Genomic DNA, 21,119 nt, shown 5'->3' on the forward strand with positions numbered 1-21,119 from the left:
TGATCCCATGTTTTAAACTTTAGTTAGTGTGTAATGTTGTTGTTAGAGTATAAATAATATCTGTAAAATTCTAAAGCTCACAGTTCAATGCCAAGTGAGATATTTTATTTAACAGAATTCGCCTACATCAAACAACCAGTTTGGACTACAGCCCTCTGGTTCCTGCAGTAATGACATCACTAAAACAGTTTTTTGACTAACCTCCGCCCACAGGAATAAACAAAAAAGGGGGCGTGGTCTTGTTGCGCTCCCATGGAGAAGAAAGAAGAGTTGTGTTTGTCGCCATGTCGTTGAAACACTGTTATTTTCATTAGAGTCCAATCACCTTTGTTTGGGTTTCACAGGGACTTGGAGATTAATGGTTACAATTTATGTTTAACTCGGTTCCCGAAAATTAAAATCCACATGTAAAACTATGTGCAGCACATTTTGCCCACGACAGCTTCCTCAATCTCAATCAGTTTAATGCCGGATTCGCACAAAGATTATTCCTGAAAGATGGAGCAGTTCCCTCTTTGTCTGGAGAAGGCGTTGTTTATGGACCACAAAAGGTAAGTGTATTTTATTATCTAAGTTGGTGCGTTTAACAGTTTCTGTAACTTATTACACAAAGGGCAATGCTGTTTAGTTTTGTTAACTAGATGGTAGGGCTGTGCAAAAAATCGAATGTGATTTTTATGCGCATCTCGTCAGTAAAGGCATTCTGTGATTAGAAAGTGAAACTGAAAAAGTGAAAGTACACATAGACAGTAAAAGAAGTACATCTCAAGCACGTGCGTTCAGATCAGGATTGGCAGGCTTCTCAAAACTACTCCAAAACTAGTCCAATCGCATTTCCAGGAGGATGGCATGTGCTCAGCTGGTGTCGAATCACAACACAGGAACCGCTGGCCCAATCAGAATTCATTACGTTTTTCTGAAGGAGGGACTTTATAGACCAAGGAAGTCATCAGACCAATTTTATGACAGTGAAAACAGCGGTATACAGATAAGTTAATTGTGTGAAAAATACTGTTTTTTTACACGCAAAACATGATAACATGTTATATTGCACACTGTAAACACAATCAAAGCTTCAAAAAACACGAAAAATGTGATCTTTAATAGACTGTCATAGGCTAACTTTATAATGAGAGCACTATTGTACAAATTGTGAATTGTTAGGGTTTCATTGACGTTTAGTCTTAACTATCTTTTAATCAAAACATAAAAACATTATTTACTCCGTTTATTTCTGCAATGTGTTCGTTACACATTTTCCTGTGTGTTAACATCAGTAATTATGGCTGTCGGATGTCTGACTTGACTCAGTGTGTTTTCCCCCGCCCCCCAAACATATGATTCGAATATCAAGATACGAAAATTCCAAATCGACTATGAAAATCCTTAGTCGGGGACACCCCTAGTGCGGATATATAATCTGAAAACTGCAGTTGAAGTCAAGTTCAAGGGATTAAGCGTTCAGTGTTTTCTAACACACACTCTCGGAAAAAAAGGTACAATTTTGTACCAAAGAAGGTACAAACCCTTGTCACTGGGGCAGTACCTTTTACTGGTACAAAATTGTACCTTAATGTGAAGTAACAAATTTGTACCATTATAGTTTGTACCTTTAAGGACATGATTTGTACCATGGAAAACCAAAATGTACCTTTTTTTTTTTTTACTTACTGGTACAATATTGTACCTTTATCTAAGGTACAAATTTGATCCTTTAAGGTACCACCCCAGTGACAAGCCCTTTTGTACCTTAATCGTGTCAAATATGTTCCTTCAAGAACTATTAAAGGCCATTTTTCTATTGAATAAAATCAATTTAATATGAGAAACAATACACATAAATACATTGTATTTGAATACTTTGTTACAGGTTATTTTGTAAAATACATCTCTGCAGTTTACAATGAAGTTTTCAAACATTTTTAACAGGACATTTCTCCATTTGCTACAAAATATTTCACTAAATTGTCACAATATGTCGATTTCATTTTCCCATCTAAAAAAAAAAAAACAAGCTATTCACAATACACATAAATACATGTTTGAATACTTTGTTACAAGTTCAAATATTTCTTGTTTTGTAAATACATCTGTACACTTTACAATGAAGATTTAAAATTTTTTAACAGAACATAAAAACATTTCTCCATTTATAATATAAAATATTTCACTAAAATGTCAAATGTCAATTTCATTTTCCAATCTACAATAAAAATTCACAAGCTATTCACAATACAACTTAGACTTTTAAATTTTTAACTTCCACACAATAGCCTTGAATTTACATAACATTAACAGTTTTAAAGGAGTAATTAAATTATGTATAACATTATAAACATTTTAATGAGATGTAAACCTAATGTTTTGTAGGTGAGTGACTATGCATATCTGGCTCTTACATACAAATGGTCATCAACCACATAAAGGTCAAGTGCCTGTTGGTCCAGTTCCTCTGCTGGCATCACACAAAACCAATCCTTATCATTTGAAACACGAAATGCATGGAAATGAGAGTCAAACGATTGTGGGAGCAACAGTTTCCCACACAGTATCCACAATGTATCTACACTGAAAACGTACTTAACCTGAAAGAATAAAGGAACTTCCTCTGTATGCACAACATCAATAACAAACACATCTTTGGTGCTGTACTTTACATTATTTACACGTTGAAGTGTTTTACCTGCAAAATCTATGGCTTGACAACTTTTGTGACTTTTAAGTGTATTTTGAAGCTCTCTGGGTAAAAATGTAAATGGAGTGCGTATGCTTGTTCCAGTCACTTTTTCATAATCACTCAACATGCTTTCTGATGAAAACTCCCAACACTGTTTGAATTGGTGTCTTTTGCTTAAGGAAGCAGCAATATTCATGAATGTCTGTGAACAATTTGGACATGCATAGGGTCGTGGCATCCTCTCAGTCTAAGATAAAATAATCCTGACAACAGCAGTTGGCAATGGTTTGTCACCAGGTGCAGTTAGCTTCAACACATGCCTTTGGAGAAAGAGTAGTGTGTTCCTGTTGTATGAGGGACGAAAGGTTGAATACAAAATACGTGCAAAAAGCAGAGAGAACACTGTCCTCCACCCCAACTGCTCAGCAAAGATCCCTTCATTTTCACAGTGCTGAAAATTCTCTTCTCGCTGAAGACCTGTTTCCAGTTAGACGCTCCCAAAATCTGTACAGTGGGATATGGTGTGGCTGGTTCTTCCTAAACAGAATGGAAAAAACAATATTACAAACATCAAAAGGAAATCTGGATTAAATTCATATTCCCAATGACTAGTTACAACTGTCTATCTACACTTAAGCCAGAATAGTTTTTATATCATCTTACTTTCAGGGATGCACCGAATAAATTCAGGGCCAAAACTTCTAGATGCACTTGGCCGAAAACTACTTTTTAAAAAATAATTATTAATTTCTTATTTAAAAAATGTGAACGTTTTACTCTCGAATTAGTGATTTAACATCCCGCCCCCCGGGCAGCTTATAGCCTGTATAAAGACGTACAATATTCAATTTGTATTTTCAATACAAGCTGTCTAAACGGAAAACATGCATACCACAAAGACTCTCTGCAACAGCTTCTCTTCTGGCATCCATGTAATGTGCTTCTATAACGGATTTCCCCTTAGCCAAACTCAAAACATTGGACACAATTTTGCTGAAGGAATCCTGGAAACACCGGCTTAAATTTACGGCATGCATTCGACCCATTTCCTGGAATAACAAATACAAATACGAAAAAAAAAACAAAAAACAATTAATTTTAATTAATGTTATTTATTTTCTCACCATAGTATAAAGCAACAGTTCACACACCATGCTCTAATGGGAACTTTATACTATTTTTCAGCACTGAACTAGTGAATATTGCCATAATAGAATAAAAAAAAAAAAAAATTAACTGTAGCAAGAACCAACTGGTGCTGAAACAGCAGGTTTCATGACCTTTTAAGCATGTCTATAAATTGTATATTACTTTAATGTCTAAAAAATAAATATTAAACAGTTGACTTACATATCCATTTCCCTCTGCATCTCTCAGGTAAGGGTATTTGGAGATAAGAGCCTTGACTGCACAAACATAGTCACTGTTTGAAGGATATCTATCAGAAGATTAAAAAAAGTGCGCAAATTTACTACAAATGTTTACCAGGGTTTGGAATTTAAAAAACAAAATAGTGTTTATTAAACTTACAGTGTGTGCTGAGCCATAGTCTCGTGCAGCACTCGTACAATTTTATGCCGGTAAGTGCTGATCTTATGACGTGATTCTTTGTTATCCAATTTTAACTGAACATCCTTTGGGAATTTGGTAGTGAGAAGACGAGGAATGGGGCTGAAATTCTTTGCTCTTGGCTGTTTAGACAGAGGAATGACACAGAATAGAGATGAAACAGTACAAAAATGTTCATATCACGATTATAGTGACCAAAATGATCTCTGAATTTTAACAGCATTAGCTACGTTTACATGGACACAATCAGAATGAAATAAATACAATTGATGAATCCGAACAAGGTGTTTACATGAATGATAAATAAAGTAATCAGGTTGATGTGCGCGTTTATGTGTCACAAGTTTCAAATCAGATTTGATGTTTTGACATGCGCACACTGCACAAATATACAGAGTTTCCGGCTGTTCGTGCATAAATATTCTCCTCTATTGGTTATTTATTTGTTTTAAACAGCAGACATAATATTAATTTGTCTCTGGTCATAATTTAGAGCAGATTAACCGTTTTGCCGTGCTGCTTATTGATCACGCAGGAAAAATGCCCCTCACCACGGCCAAAACCAGACATCTTTGGATAAGAATCCAAAACAAGGACTGGTGGGACGTTGTCCTGCTTCACTTCACAGAGACGCGAGTGAAATTAGGATTTTAGAATGACGGGAAACTTATTAATATGACACTTTATTCAACAGGAAGAACAGCTCGTTCCACGCGTCATACGTCATTACGCTATTTAACGTCATTGCACAGTCCTTTCAGTTTCGGTTTTCAATCCGGTTCTCTCGATCGGATTACAAAAGGGATAAACCGCCCATTTCAATCCGATCTAAATTTCATCCGGATCAAGCTAAATCAGATCGATTAAGGTGTTTACATTAAGGTTTTTTAGTCCGATTGAGCCATCAATTAAATTACAAGTGTCCATGTAAACGCAGCTATTGATAAAATGTTCTGGAATGTTCAAAAAGTACTCACATATACTGAAATCACTTCACAGAGTTATATGTCGAAACCAACAAAAATAAGCAGCATTATGCACTTTTTGTAACATAAAATGATGGCCAGATTTTAAATAAACAAATTAATTAACCGACTTAATTCATTTGGACTTATTTTACGATCTCTTTATTGAAGTTTTGAAGCATCAGAGTTTGGGTTAATAGACTTCTAATAAAGTTACTTCTGTGAAATCTTTCAGACTTTGAAGTGCAGTTTTACTGTGCTTTATCAAGACTGACATCAATGTCATTCTGGCAAAAAAAATAATACAAAATTTAAGGACTTAAAGAAAATCAGTCAATCAGAAGAAAATATAAGGGAACATAAATAAAACAATACGAATACTTGCCTCAAAGCTGAAGGTGTAGTCAGACTTTCAGACGGTTCTTCACTCTGGTTCTCTTCAAGTTGTTGGATAAGTTTGATAAATTTAACTTGCTTCTTAAAAGACTTCTCAAAAAGTTGTGCTATCATGTGATCCGTGAGTCCAGCACTGACAGTTTCCCCATCAACTTCAAAATCTAAGAGTCAAAGAGACATTTGCTAAGTTTCAAAAAACTTACAATGAATGAAATGTATATGACTTATAGATAGGGCAGAATCAGGTAACGTTAATCACACTATTTTAAACACGGGGAAAGATTGATGGGCAGAACACAAAGAACACACGTCACAAGTTTGTCTGGACTTTTGCAAGATATCTACTTTTTGAACATGCACAAGACGGAGGTTATTTGTATATCAGAGTTGGGTTTGGGCTGAAAACATGAAATGCACAGAGTTTAATAGGTATGAAACCGTATGTGTAACGAATGTCAAACGTTAAATTAACGCCTGGTTCAGATTACACGATAACATTTAACAGATCAGTTTGACGCAGGGTGTCGTGGGGATTCATAAACCACAACGGGCGTCGGGACGCAAGATTCAATAGTTTCATCTCGTATAGTGTGTCATAACTGCCCACTGCTCCGGGTGTGTGTTCACAGTGTGTGTGTGTTCACCGCTCTGTGTGTGTGCGCGCACTTCGGATGGGTTAAATGCAGAGCACGAATTCTGAGCATGGGTCACCATACTTGGCTGAATGTCACGTCACTTTCATAATAGGCGACAAACAATGTCGCGAGTGCGATGCTTCACGACATCACGACTAGCATGTTTAATTTTTAACGGTCATCCACGACGGTTCTGTCAAGAGTGAGCGAGTATGTGAGCGAACAACAGTGAGTGTGTGTGTGTGTGTGTGTGCGTGTGTGTGTGTGTGTGTGCGCGAGTGAGTGAGCGACAGTGTGTGTGGGCGAGACACCGTGACTATCATAACTGACACAAAAATCTTGTAAATTAATCTGAACCAGGCATAACTTAATTTACCAGAATTGCAGCACACAAACTAAATCACTTTATACTATAAGCGGACGGTTAATAGCACTGGATTCGTACATAAGCTAAATAAACTTGCTAATGCCATGCTTAAATAGCTGTAACATTTTATACATTTTTGATTGGATTAAATATAAAACTCACCTTTGAATTTTCTCTTTTCTTCCTCTGAGAATTCGAGTCCGGCCTCTGTTAATTTTAAAAGGAGTTCTTCTGACGACATCGACGACAAAGCCATGGTCGTCTGCTTCCCGCTCTCCGTTCTGTTTGAAAATTCTTTGGCCAATCAATGTCGTGTTGCTATGCCTATGACATATTGTGTATTGTAACGTAATATTTAAGTAATTAACTGCTTTAAAAATGTCAAAACGTGTACACAAATGGATAACAGCATTGCATGCTGTCGTATATGCTAAATTTACGTTTCTAATTTCGCTTTGAGTAGTTGAAACATTTAAATTGTTTGTCACATGTACTAATTATATAAAAACTATAAACACAAATAATCAAAACTCACCTTTACATTTCGTCTACAAACTATTTGATCATTTAAATCCAGCTTCTTAATATTTTTGAGCTTTTAAGTCGAAAAAGACAGAAGCAAAATGCCTGGACGTGTGTTTCAGAAGTGCTTCTTCCCGCTCTCCGTAATGACAGAAAATTCCGTAACGGCTGCAGCAGCGATGCCGAATTCGACCAATCAGTGTCTTGTTGCTATGCAAATTATTTAACACAGCAACCAATCGTGCATGAAACAGTAATTTGGTTGGATTGCAAAGGAAAGCAAAAGACAAATTGCGTGGATACCAATGATAAATGTATTTAATCATGATTGTCTATTAAAATATTTATTAAAAAAACTGCATGTATTTTGTTTTATAAATATCACAAAACCTGTTTCCTAGTGGTTTTCACATGTTTTTAGCACTATTTTCAGAACTGTTATGATAATGTCATTTAAGACAGTTGTATAAACTCATTTAAATATTTTAATCTGTAAATGATTCATATCTTTACGATTTAATCATTTTCGTTCACAGAGATTGTATGCTATTTGCAAATGTAATAATAAGGGAGCTGTCTGTCAAGGTTGACAGGTATTCAATGTACCCTTGATGTGAGAACAATTTTGTACCTTCATTTCAGATGTACCTTAAAAGGTACCAAACAGTTTCATCAGAGGTCTTTCCTGTACCATTTAGGGTACAATTATTAAAAAGGTACAAAACCGTCCTTCGAGGAACATTATTTGTACCACCATGTACCTTTTTTTCTGAGAGTGCAGACAGGCATGAGAGGCCTTATGTAACCGTCCCTAGATCTATTTACAGTCTCTCAGGCTGGCTGCCTCTCCGGACGTCCTCCTGCACTCTTCTCTGGGCGTTTAAGTTGCACATAAACAGAAGGATAAAATCAGCACTAGGCATTCTTACATACACAAAACCATCTCTACGCTCATAGAACAAAAGGTACAAAACTGTCACTGGGGTGGTATCCTACTAATATGTACACTTTAGGTACTAATTTGTACTTTTAAAGTACTAATATTACTACATTTTTATTGTTTAGGGGTAAATAAGGTAAAGTTTGTATCTTTTTCTGGGAGTGTATGTAAGCTATTGGTAAATTTAGCAGAACCCACTTAAAGGGATAGCTAGTTCACACCAATAAAAAGAAATTCTGTCATCATTTACTGACCCTCAGGTTTCTTTCACTCTCTTTTTCTCTCTCTTTTTTTATTTTTTACTACAATTGGCAGTAGCGTTATCTTCCATAGTATGAAAAAAAAAAATGCTATATGGAAGTCCATGTCTACCAGCTGTTCAGTTGGCAATATTCTTTAAAATATTTTTTTGTCTGTTTTTAACAGCAGAAAGAAACTCATACATGTGTTCCAAACCTGTAAGACCTTTGTTCATCATCAAAACATAAATTAAGATATTTTAGATTAAATCTGAGTGCTTTCTGACCCTGCATAGATAGCAGCGCAATTGAAATTGTTGAATTAAGTCATTATAAATAAATAGTTTTTTGTGCACAAAAAGTATTCCCATAGCTTCGTAAAATAACAGCTGAACCACTGTTGTCACATGGACTATTTTACCAATGTCCTTACTACGTTTCTGGGTTTCATGACAGAATTTTCATTTTTGGGTAAACTATCCCTTTAAATGCATTAGCTAAAATTAAATATCTATGAGCAATACATTTTTAAAGCATTTATTAGCTTCTGTTAATGTTAAAATGTATTTTTTTTTTTTACTAAGATTAATACATGCTGTAAATGTATTGTTCATATTAATTGATGCAGTTAACTAATGTTAACAATTGAAAACTTATTGTACCAAAGGTATAAACCAGCTACAATATTCGCAGCATCCAGAGGCTTTTATTTCAAACAACAGACTAAAGAGGTTTGTGAGCAGCCTTGGGGTTAGGATGAGATAAAAACAAAGTCAAAACAAATACACAGACATCAGAGTTAATACAGAACACAATATTACATCTCTGCAATCATAAGCCCTGGAGTAATCGTTTAAATGGTTTTTGCAAGGCTCTAGTGTATGCTGACATTTCCTGCTATAACAGGAAGTAATTTGCTCAAACTCATAACACTCACTAAGAAAAACCATAAGATTTTACTCAAAAAGGAGTTCAAATTCTATAAATGAAAAATGTTCTGACAACACAAGATCACATAAAATCAACATATGATAATCGTTTCAGGACATGTTTAGGACAGTTAGGTAACGAGTATATTTACTGTACATGTATAGAAAAAAAATGACTGAAAACTATCAAAAATATGCTAATTTTAAAAACCAGACAAAGCAAGAAAACCACATCAGGACTCAACAATAAAGATGCCCCACTGGCCACAGATTTTCAACTCCGTTTCAGCCTTTGAGCCTTTTGATCATGTTGATTAAAATTAGAAAGTTTGAGGTCATTTTTTTCTTTCTCTTTTTTAAAATTAATTAATTCAGCAAATATGTATTTAATTGATCAAAAATGACAGTAAAGACATTTAATATGTTACAAAAGATTTCTATTTCAAATAACTTAAAAAAAGTATGATGATTTCTGCAAAAATATGAAGCACAGTGATAACAACAGTGATAATTCAGCTGGTAATTTAAAGAATAAGCTGTGAGAATGCTGGTTTACACGCAGAGAAAAATCTGGTCACAGCTTTATGCTGATCAGGATTCATCTAAACCATTTGTGAAATTAAAAAGGATAGTTCACCCAAAATTGAAAAATTTGTCATCATACTCGCCCTCCGGTTTCTCCAGAACTGTATGATTCCATTGCTTCAGCTGAACACAAAAAAAGAAAACATTTTGAAGAATGTTGATAACCAATTGGTGACGGCAGCCTTTGACTTCCATATTATATTTCCATACTGTGGAAGTAAATGGCTACTGTCAACTGTTTGGTTACTAACATTATAAACTCAGGTTTGGAACAACTTAAGCATGAGTAAATGATGACAGAATGTTCATTGCATGACCTAAAAGTTGTCTGGTTATTAAATATAAGCAGTGCAAGATTGTGCATAAATGCAGTCATACTTAAGTTTAGATATCACTCTAATTCTAGATTTAAAAAAAAACAATAATCCTAAATAAATTACAAAAACATATACTATTAATAGAGGCAAATATTCTCTAGGAACAAAATAAATAAAAATAGAGGAGAAGTAGCCCACATGGACACTGACCTAATAAAGTAAATCATCGGCACTCTGCCCCTTTACACGCATGAGCTCTTTTCAATGCGGGCGAGAATGGACCGGTGTCGACCCCTCACTCTCAAGCAGTTATGTCGGTCTTTCCCCCTGGAACGTTCTGACTGAAATATTTCCTAACCTATTTCCTCACACAAGTCATACATTTGTGAAATTCTGAAGCCCTGTATTAACAAGGCCATGCCCCGAAGCATTGAATTATATGAAGAGTGTCTATTCTGGGCTGAGCGCTTATATGGAAGCCATACACACAGAACACTCTTGTTCGACTCACAGGAGGGCACTGAACTATGCCGCCACATTAGTGCCCAAGGCCAACACAAACCAACAGGCCTGGTGAGCAGGGTGAAGGTTTGGCCCAACACCTCTAAATCTAGTCACCGAACCCTCCACCAATACACAAATTCATCGCTGCATGTATCCGCAATAGTAATTTGCTCAGGAAATCTGCCAAGCCTACAGAAGAGAAAAACAGAGCGGGTGGGTGAGAGAGACAGAACCTCTTGCATAACATTTCTTAACAAGTGTCAAGCATATATTTAAACCTTCACTTTACCAAACAAATTTTGTTTCCATGACAACACAGTCCTCTGCGCAAGAACCATGCTCTATAATGCTTTTTGCTCTGCATTCATTACTACTGCTTTCTTCGTTCAGCGCCTTGCCAGTCTTCATTTCAACTTCCTCGTCTATTAGGCTGACGGGAGTTGTGTTATGAATACGTTTGGCTTGCCTTTAGCAAATCATATCTGCCATGATCTCATCTTAGCACAGTAAATGATGATAATATGTTGCAAAAAGCAGCCTATGGTGATTTCTGCTGGTTTGATGTAGTTTGAACAGTTTTCGCCTGTCGGCCAGCAGGTTTTCCAAACTGACAAGCACTCAAACCTCCAATAAAACCAGCAAAGCAGAAAAAACAGAGGCTAATCGGACCTATATTAAAAATCAAGTTTGTTTATTGGCATTTTTGGCTCCATCAAGAACATCCATGGATTCTTTCCATTGGTTATTTATAGTAAAAACAGGATATATAGGTCATTAAAATGTTCTTCACTTGAAGAAAATAATGGTTCTTTTAAGAACGGATAGCAACCAAAAATGGTTCTTCTATGGCATCACTGCAAAACACACTTTTGGAACGAGTGAATCTTAAAAATAAAGGTTCTTTATTGGCATCTATGGTTCTGTGAAGAATCTTTAACATCCATAGAAGCTTTCCGTTCCACAAACGGTTCTTTATAATGAAAAAAAAAAATAATTCTTTAGATTTTAAAGAAAGTTTGTCAAATTTGTACAGATCTCAGGAAAAAGATTCAATGAAAACAAACTTTGTTCAGATCCACTGCATTTTACTATTATCTTTTCCTACCCCCAGCTCTTAAAGATGGCATAACCAAACAATGGTATGACTGTGGTTTTCAGACTTTCGAAGGACTTTACGAGGGGGATACACTCATGTCTCACTCATACACTCATGTACACACCTCCCCTCTAAATTTTTCTTCAAATATCTAAGTTAGATACTACATTCAGACTCAGCAAGGTGGTCGCTTATCCAACCTCTCCACCCTCTCTGTACTAATATGCCCAGGGAGCCCAGGCTTATCGGGATGGGGGTCACTTCATTACCGGATGAACGAAAGGGAATTAATCTGAGGTTTGTTAGATTAGCTCTTTTAGCAGCAATAAAATCAATAACATTGAAGTGGAAGGACCCTAAAACACCTACTACTTTTATGTGGACTACAGAAGTATCATCCTATATACCTATTGAAAAAATAGCATTTTGTTTGAAGATACGTCAAGATCTGTTTGTAAAACACTGGGGCAATTTCCTTTCATATATATTTCATATGACTTTAAATGCCGTTTCTTGTTTAATCTGTTTATGGTTTATTAGTGGCACTATGGGAGGGAGGGAAGTTTATGGTGTGATATAGGGTTGTGACATGGAAAGAATTATTCAATTTGTATTTTGTACTTTGTGTTATCTTATTTTTTTTTTTTTTTAAGAAAAACCCCAATAAATATCATGTAAAAAAAATAATAATTAAGAACTGTTGAACTGTTTACTGAAAGCTTCTTCGTCGGGGAACCATTTTTTTTTTTTATTGAGCACCTTCATTTAAACTTCCTCGTCTATTACGCTTATAGGACATTGTCAGTTGGCTCACTTTTTGCAAATATTATTTGGCATCATCTCAGCACTGTAAATGACAATGATAAACAACCTAAGAGGATTTCAGCTGGATTGATCTGGTTTAAACACTTAGCCTGTCAATCAGCCAGTTTTCCTGCTTGACAAGCACGCAAACCCTATAAAACCAGCAAAACAGAGCAGATTGAGCTTAACTGGTCTGGGAGACCACATATATTTTTTGGGGGAAATCTTTATTTTACAGAGTGGAATGGAGGTTGGTTTAAGAAGGACACATATTTGTTTTGATAGCAGCACTTGTCCGTTTTATTCATTTCTCTCATGGGAGGAAGGAAGAAGGGATGGTGTTGTCAGCTTTGCTGTTGGTTTTTCAGGAAAAGTGTTGATGTTCGCCGTCTGGATGAAATAGATGATGCTTTCTGCTCTCACTCCTGCTGGGTGCTTACTGATACTGTTTACAATCATGCGGTTTAGTGGTGTGCTATGTCTGTAGTTATCTTTGCAGCTACAGCCAGATATAAAGCAATCAATCACAAAGCAATATTTGCTGCTGTCATAATACACCTTTGTGGTATGTTTATGACAGACAGTAAAATAAACGGAGCAGGTCCTGCTTTTTCTCAGGGTGATTTTTCAAGCTTTCAATCAAGTTTTTATAGAATCTATTGTAATATCCCTCCTCAATTATTTCTTGACATCCATGTAATATTTAACACAGAGAATAAAGTGGTCTGTCAATAATGTTTGAGTTTTGAAGAAATAAAGGCTGGAATACAGTATACAACTTTTGCCCAGATTTGCAGTCTGGATAAGTCGACGCTAAGCTTCCGATAGTCAGATCCAGTCTGCAGATTTTAGTCAGTTGGAGTTAAGACAGAAAGTGAAAGTGACATGACATATTGCCAAGTATGGTGACCCATACTCAGAATTCATGCTCTGCATTTAACCCATCCAAAGTGCAGACACCCACTTTGAACACACACATGGAGCAGTGGGCAGAAATTATGCTGCGGCGTCCGGGGAGCAGTTGGGGGTTCAGTGCCTTGCTCAAGGGCACCTCAGTCATGGTATATCCGGCCCAAGACTCGACCCCACAACCTTAGGGTTAGGAGTCAAACTCTCTAACCATTAGGCCATGACTTCCTAAACTGCTCAGGGTACAGATTTTTTAGCTTCAAACTATGGTTCTGTCCTATGTACAGATATCAAACGTTTCATCTTGTGAACTATTTTAAACCACATTGTTTTCATGTGCCATGCATTTCCTAGCAATGAGCTGCATGTTTCCATGTAAGTTTGTTGGGTTCGCAATAACTTGAAAGTTTTTCTGTAACCATCAACAAAGTCATGTAGTGTTTAGAAATCTGTTGTATAAGCTGTTACAATCTTTACCAACAGCATAAACCAGCTGATATGGTGAACTCATTCTTCCTTTGCAACGATGCTGATCTAACAGCCATACTGCTTAGACTGGTCTTTTGTGGTGGTTTTAAAAGGGTTTTGGCACATGACAGTTGGGAAATCAGCTGGTTGGTCAGGTAGACAATTTAAACATACTATGACTAGCAAACTAAAGTATCTGATTGGCACAGAGGGAACCCAAAGCTCAACTTTGTTTGTATATATATTAAAAAAATTAAATCTCATTTCTATCACTGGTGAAATGGAAAACCCAGAGTGTGGCTGGAGTAGAGTGATTACAGAACACTCTCAGCAAGAGGAGAAATTGCTGTCACTCCACTTCACTCATACACTCACAGAAAAACACCTTAGGCTGGTTTAAGCTGTTATTTTTGGAAGGGTTTTGGCAGTACAAACATCAGGCTCCCAGACCCTGTCTCTGGTCTGTTTTTCTGATCCTTTAGTTTAGTGTTCTCCTACTGATCACACTTTGTCAACACAGACTATGGATATCTCAGAGAGTCTTTGAACATGTGGACCAGTGGCGAAACATTTTTGAACCCTTTGAGCACACAGAGAAATATCTAATATTCAAAGGGAATTTAAACAATATGTTGAAAAATAAAACACTTGGCAGTGATTGGGAATCACAGGAAAATTTTTGAAAAGTAAAACTGATGAAAGTATTCACAAATCTTTTTCCATTTGATTAATGTCCAGCACTTACACTCCTATGACTTATTATGGGAGATTGTTATAAAAGTGTTCATTATATGGAAGAATATGTGGATTGAATTGATTCTTACTTTTTCATTACATGTAAAATCACATCCTTAAAGTTGAAGTGTGCAATTTCTGTGCCTCCATTTGTATTTGCTAATATATATATATATATATATATATATATATATATATATATATATATATATATATATATATATATATATATATATATATATATATTTATATATATATATATGGCAATTTTATAATAATGGTCAGCAAAACAATAGGAAGATCATTGCATCATGAGCACTGGGACCTTTTATGCAAATAGTAGTAGTTCTAAATATAATACTATAATCAACACTTTTCATTATTAATTTATCTTGCTGGCTGTTATAGTAAAAACACAGTAGAAGTTTTCAAAAGAGTTCACATGTACTGCTCATTTTGGGCTAAATTCAGGGTAGAAAATGACCATTAATATCTAAATTATGACCATTTTTGATGAGGAAATAAATAAGTAACTAAAAAACATACAAAGATTATAAGTGCACCTTGGGAAACATAATAAAATCATTTTGAAAATGCATTACATGACCTCTTTAAAGAAAAACATTATGATTTGCAATAACACAAAGCAACTAAACAGCAGGCTTCACATCCCAAAACAATATTTTTCTTGGGGTACTGTCAGTTTAATGCTCCCAATCTAGAGCTTATTTCTGAGGCCAATTATCAAAGCTGAACAGCTGGGAATACGTTTCTCCATCTCTCCTCTTAATCTAGTAAAAAATAGAAAAAATATCTTGAGCTGGAGGATTTCCTCACAAAATGTTTTGTTAATAAGGAACACAGCGACGAAATCACTTTGACTGTTAAACTACTGTAGTTTAATGCTCAAATACATTTTCAGCAAATACGCTTTGAAAAGACTCACATTATGTCTGATCTCGTTCTTCCGATGGTAATGGTAATGATAATTCTCGTGGCGCCATGGTGGTGGAACTGTCATGGGGCGTGATAAATTTCATACATTAAAAGTGTATGAAAATTTGTGATCATCTGCTTTTGTGTGAAGATGGACGAGTTTACATAAGATGCCAAAGAGAGAAAAAAAAGGATGATAATTGCCCTGGAAATAGTCTCTTAATATGAATAATTAACAATAGCTGTTCAATAATAGCAGCAGCTTCACTGTAACATTTGAAAGGTAGGTGCAAATTAAAATAAATCACGTTCTATTTTATTGACACGAGCTCAGTTTTAAGTGTCTGCACCAAATCAACTAGACAAACTACACTGGTGCCTTTTCTTACTTCATTTTACGTAATTTTAAGATTAACAGTGACCCTATTCCTGAGATCACCGTTGTGTCTAGACGTTTCTACATTTATTCAGTCACAGACAGAAATCTTTATCATCAGATACAAGGTTAGTTGATAAAATCACTGCTTATTTAGCATGATGTTTTATCAACACAAGCGCATCGTTTCCAGCTGTGCGTATCTCAGAGGCTGATGGCAGCAACAGGATGACATAACTCCCACTCGGGTGTGAACAGTAATGAGACAGCCCGCAGCCATTCTTTAATGTTATTAATAACTGCAGTCAGGAGAGCAAATGTGTAATCTAATATCATCATGACGTCCATGGTCATGGCTCAGCATATATTAACAGATCAATATTAGGGTAGGTGGATGGTTTAATATTTCGTTTGTTTTGGAGGGAACACTGAGTGGGCAATATGGCAACAATAACATATCACTTTTTTTCCAGGGAAATCATGATTAATCATTTGATCACGATTCTTTGTCATGTTGCTATTTTGTAAGTTATCTGAGCAGTACAGCCAAACGAATCTCCCTATTTTAAAAACAAATCATTATAAAGATAGAAAATATCAAATAAAAAAAAATGGCAGACCTTTAGGCCGAAGTGAGCGGAGATAAAAACAAATTTGTATCATTATTTTGTCTTTGTTATTAAAAATTAAGAACAATTATACACATTTAATAGGCATAACATGTTAATAAAACAAACAGTGCTTTATTTGTCAGAAACAGGTGGAGCAGTTGCATTCAAGAAATTAAATGAACAGATATAAAAATAAAACAATATACACTTCACTGTATATATAATATATTGATTCTAATAAAAGCAACTGTATTAAAGTTCTTCAGTCAAGAGCAGTGAACGATATTTCCCTTCGTATTTTATTGTTTAGTTAATGTTCAAGGAATAGTTCATCCCAAAAAAAAAATTTTAATCATATACTCACTCTCAACTTGTTTAAAACCTGTATTTGTTTCTTTCTTTTCTTTCATTTGAAGATTGTGGGTAACCAAACAGTTGTTGGTCCCCAGTTATACTCTCTTAATAATTTTGCATCTCACAGGGGTTTGGAGCAGAGATACGTCACACCATTTTTTTTTTTTTTTTTTTAATGGATGCGTATTATATTTCCCAGAAAGAAGAATCATATAATGCTGACAGTTTTTGTGTACTGTTAATAGCAAGAGTCTGGCAAAACAAACTGCCATTAAAAGCAATGAAAAAACAGATGTCACTTTCCACATGTCTGTCCTTTCTTGCTAATCATGGAGATCAAATTAAACTATATCAGAAACACCTGCTTGTTTTCACTACAACATTTTCCATTTTAAAAAGTATTTTCGCTGCCCCATTATCTTAGCTGTGCTTATTATTATATCAGCTCATGTTGTAAAAAAAACATTATTGTGCACTATCTGGGCCTGAACAGGACTATTAAAACAATAAAACAGGTTGTAGAGTGAAGTGCAGTAAATCAGAAAAGGTCAGAATACTTAAACTTTTTTCCACAACACATCAATCCCATGATCTGCTGGGAATTATGTGGGATTTCCCGACGTATGTATTTTCCCTAATTGGAAAAACAAATTCATGTCATGAAACACATTCATTTTTAATGTTTTTAAGGTGTGTGCTACATTAATCGTAAAGGCATTAATTACAGTAAATGAATGGTGCCAATTTACAAAAAAAATTATTTCATCTATCACACCCCTAAGTGGTGAAATAGCACTGTGTATTTCCACTGCAAAATGAAACTGCAGTTACAACTGAACTGCAGTGATGACGCACAACCTTGAGCTTGCATAGCTAGAAGTGTTTGCATCCTCGTATTTGCTCAGAGTATGTTTTCGGTCTGAAACCAATTTTCAGAAAACACATTCCTGTTCTTTCATGTTTCTATAGCTCTGTACCTACTCAAAGTGTGCTCTTTTTCTTGTTCTTGTTTTTTGTTGTTTTATTTCACTGGAAAGGATTATCTACATGTCGTAGTCTCAGTCAGATTATATCAATCCTATGCACAGCACACATTAATGCCTACTTTCAGATAAGCGAAGCCACAGACATTGTGAGAATAGCATGCCTACTGGTGCTGTAAAGTGCTGCTCCATGTATACTTGGATTGAACTGAACCCTTACAAACATTTCTAACACTATGATATAGTGTGTCTTACCATATCAACAACATTATATCAGAGATTGGTCACAGTCCCTTGGTAAACCGATCAATAATAATGAGATATTACTGCTGTTAGAGACACAAGCTTATTGGCATCTGTCTTTCTCAGTATAATCTTTAATAAGACTAGCAGCACACTAACATTAATTACTTGTGTGGGGTTAAAGGCAATTTTCAGGTGTCCTTACATAAGAACAGCTTCAAGAGATACAACAGACTAATTATTTTTAATTAAAAAAAATCACTACATATCAGATGACATTAAGCAATAGCTTTTGAACCGAATCGAAATTGAATGATGTCATTTTTTTTCTTTCAAATATGTCATATAGTAATGTAATATTAAATAGTAATAAATAGTAATGAAACAGACATTAGCAATAAAACGAGTAATAAATCATCTGGTCTGTACTGATGAAGTAATTATATTTAACTGAGTTCAGGCTGTGTCAGTTACGAGTAATCAAGCGTTTGATCTGATGCTGTCAACAAACAATATCAAATGGAACACCAATGTCAAAATCAAGTTTCAAGTTTCTTTATTTATATAGCTCATTAAACAGCCACAAGACTGACCAAAGTACTTCACAATAAGAAATGTCCTTAGTTTTACATCAGTTCAAGCCTGAAAGAGCAACGTGACAGACACAAGCCATGGACGCTTAAGACAGCTGGCACTGTATGACCATCTCTCTCTCTCTCTCTCTCTCTCACACATGTGCGCACAAACTCCGCATTTGATACTTACATTAGCTGATTCAGATGCGCCAGATTGTTGTTGTAAAGTCATCCATAAAACGCATTGCTGTTCTGTTGTAAGTATTCTTAAAGATTCCCAAATGCATTTACTTTCGGAAGGCCACATAAAGGGATTTTGCTTTCGCCTAGATACACACAACATCTCCCTGACATGCCAAAATATTCCCACATAGTGATGTAGACATGTGGGGGCGTGTTTGAATGAGTCATTTTAGGGGGGCGTGGCAGAGTCTTAACTTTGATAAAGAATATCTCTTCGGATTTGAGACTTTAGTCTTCACAACTTTACAGATCTTCTTCATGCACTAAGAGCTTGTAACACTCCAAAGAGAAAGGAAAACTTGAAAACGCATCATAAGACCTCTTTAAAATGAAAATGCTGTACATGCAAGGGCGTAACTTTGGGTCTACCATTGGGGGGGTTAAACTCGCGGCATATGAATAATTTTCTTGTGTAAAAGGTAACATGCTAATTTACATTACAGATTATTTAAAATATGATACTATCTTTCTTGCTGGCAAATGAAATTAATAAAGAAAACGAACAAAAGTATTCATTCTGAATATTTCATATTATTTTAATCTGAATGATGTTATGATATTGAGGGGGTTATATTAGTTGGATCTGATTTTTGGGGGGGTCATGACCCCCGTAACCCCCCTGCAAATTACGTGCATGTGTACATGACATACATTTCTTCTGTGTAACACAAAACAAGATGTAATATGTCAATGCTGACAGTCAAAAAAAAAAAACTATACTTAGAAGAAGTTGCAATATTACTTTGTCACCCTTCTTTCTGAACCTTTAAGCTATTAACTGAGTCTCTTCTGAAAATTACACCCTCAGCCCACAGACAGTGCATCTCTTTGGCCCTCATTCATCAAACTGTCAGCTCATCAGATATGCTGGATATGAATGAACTACACACAAGACCAAGAAACATCAATGAGTCTTTGGGTAGTGTATGGGATATAAAAATAAAGAATTGGTGTGAGCAGCATTTAAACTGCATGGAAACAGTAAAGGCTTTACCACTAACTGCATTTTGTTGCATTATTTATACTATACGCATAGACAAAATCATTGGAATCTGAAAACATCAGTATAGGATATGCAATGAATAAGATTGAACAAAATAACAATCAGTTCCCTTGTACAATACGTACAAATACACAAGTTTGTTGCTGCTCTGAGGTGATTATTTATTTAGAAATGATAAGATTATGATATTGATCCAAGGCACAACATTAGCAGGAATAGAGTATTTATAATTCATGTCTGTTTCTAAGCACTTCATGAGTCCCAGAAGTGTGTTATTACCCCATATAATTTCTGTGTTGATGTAATTAATCTTTCATAAAGGCAGTTAATACAAACGACCTCATAACAAAAGACTCCAAATCAAATCATGATGTTGTCTGATTGTTCCATGGTCTTTATAAGCTTAAGGGCGTTTGTTTGCTGTATTTTCAGCAAATGCCCAATCCTCAGAAATCTGGCATCATAAAAAGAGTTTTGGACTCCATAAGAATACACAAATAAAATCAGTCAGGCACAGGAAGGTTTTCATTGACATTAATGTTAGCTTTATGTTTCAAAAAAGCAGCTGGGAATCTCCACCTACACATTTCTATAAAATCGTTATGCTTTACTCATTAAAAATAGTCATTTCAATTTAAAAAAATGAATACTGGGAAATGGACTTTGATCATCAGTTACAGCAGTGCTAATAACATTTATTCATATTCATTTTGTTTGGTTTACATTTTCTATTCCTCTGGAGTTTCTCTGCCCAAAGGAGTTTCAGTATCCCTATCGACTGCTTCTATACCTGTCTGTACTCTTTATAGACCAGCCCACATTTATTCCTTTGTGTCTTTTTAGTTGTCTGTGGGAGAGAGTGTGCATACTTATATGCAGCTGTGTGGGAGTCTGTGGGTGTGTGATTGAGCGAGGATTTCTGACGATACAGGGTACAAACATGCTCTGTGTGAGAACTATACAACTTCTGTAGATTAAAAGCCATCTCATTTCTGTTTGAAGAGGCATAGTATTCAAAGCGCTACATGACTGCTGATACTTAGCCTACATACATTTCAGCTATAAAACTGAAGATTTTACTATGGCTGGTTTTCCGAAAGCCTTAAGTTGACATGGTTTACTATCATTTTGAAAAATG

The 21,119-nt window shown here is 35.5% G+C and overlaps 1 protein-coding gene and 1 long non-coding RNA gene across 5 annotated transcripts in view; both read right to left on the bottom strand.

Moving 5' to 3' along the window:
* The window catches only part of rasgrf2b (Ras protein-specific guanine nucleotide-releasing factor 2b), a 67,637-nt gene that overhangs the window by 42,898 nt on the left and 3,620 nt on the right, over window positions 1–21,119 (bottom strand). The gene's annotated exons all lie outside the window — the stretch shown is intronic.
* On the bottom strand, window positions 1,571–7,457 carry LOC127958214 (uncharacterized). 3 transcript variants are annotated; one of them, XR_008153990.1, is made up of 5 exons: window positions 7,145–7,457; window positions 4,208–6,890; window positions 4,028–4,115; window positions 3,570–3,726; window positions 1,571–3,214 (listed from the first exon to the last, which is right to left on the bottom strand). It is a non-coding gene; the product is annotated as an uncharacterized LOC127958214 (long non-coding RNA). The 3 variants fall into 3 exon arrangements; XR_008153991.1 differs by having other exon boundaries at window positions 4,208–5,768; window positions 6,772–7,453; XR_008153989.1 differs by having other exon boundaries at window positions 4,208–7,444.

This window comes from Carassius gibelio, chromosome B5 (assembly GCF_023724105.1).
Source record: "Carassius gibelio isolate Cgi1373 ecotype wild population from Czech Republic chromosome B5, carGib1.2-hapl.c, whole genome shotgun sequence".
Classification (NCBI taxonomy): Eukaryota; Metazoa; Chordata; class Actinopteri; order Cypriniformes; family Cyprinidae; genus Carassius; species Carassius gibelio.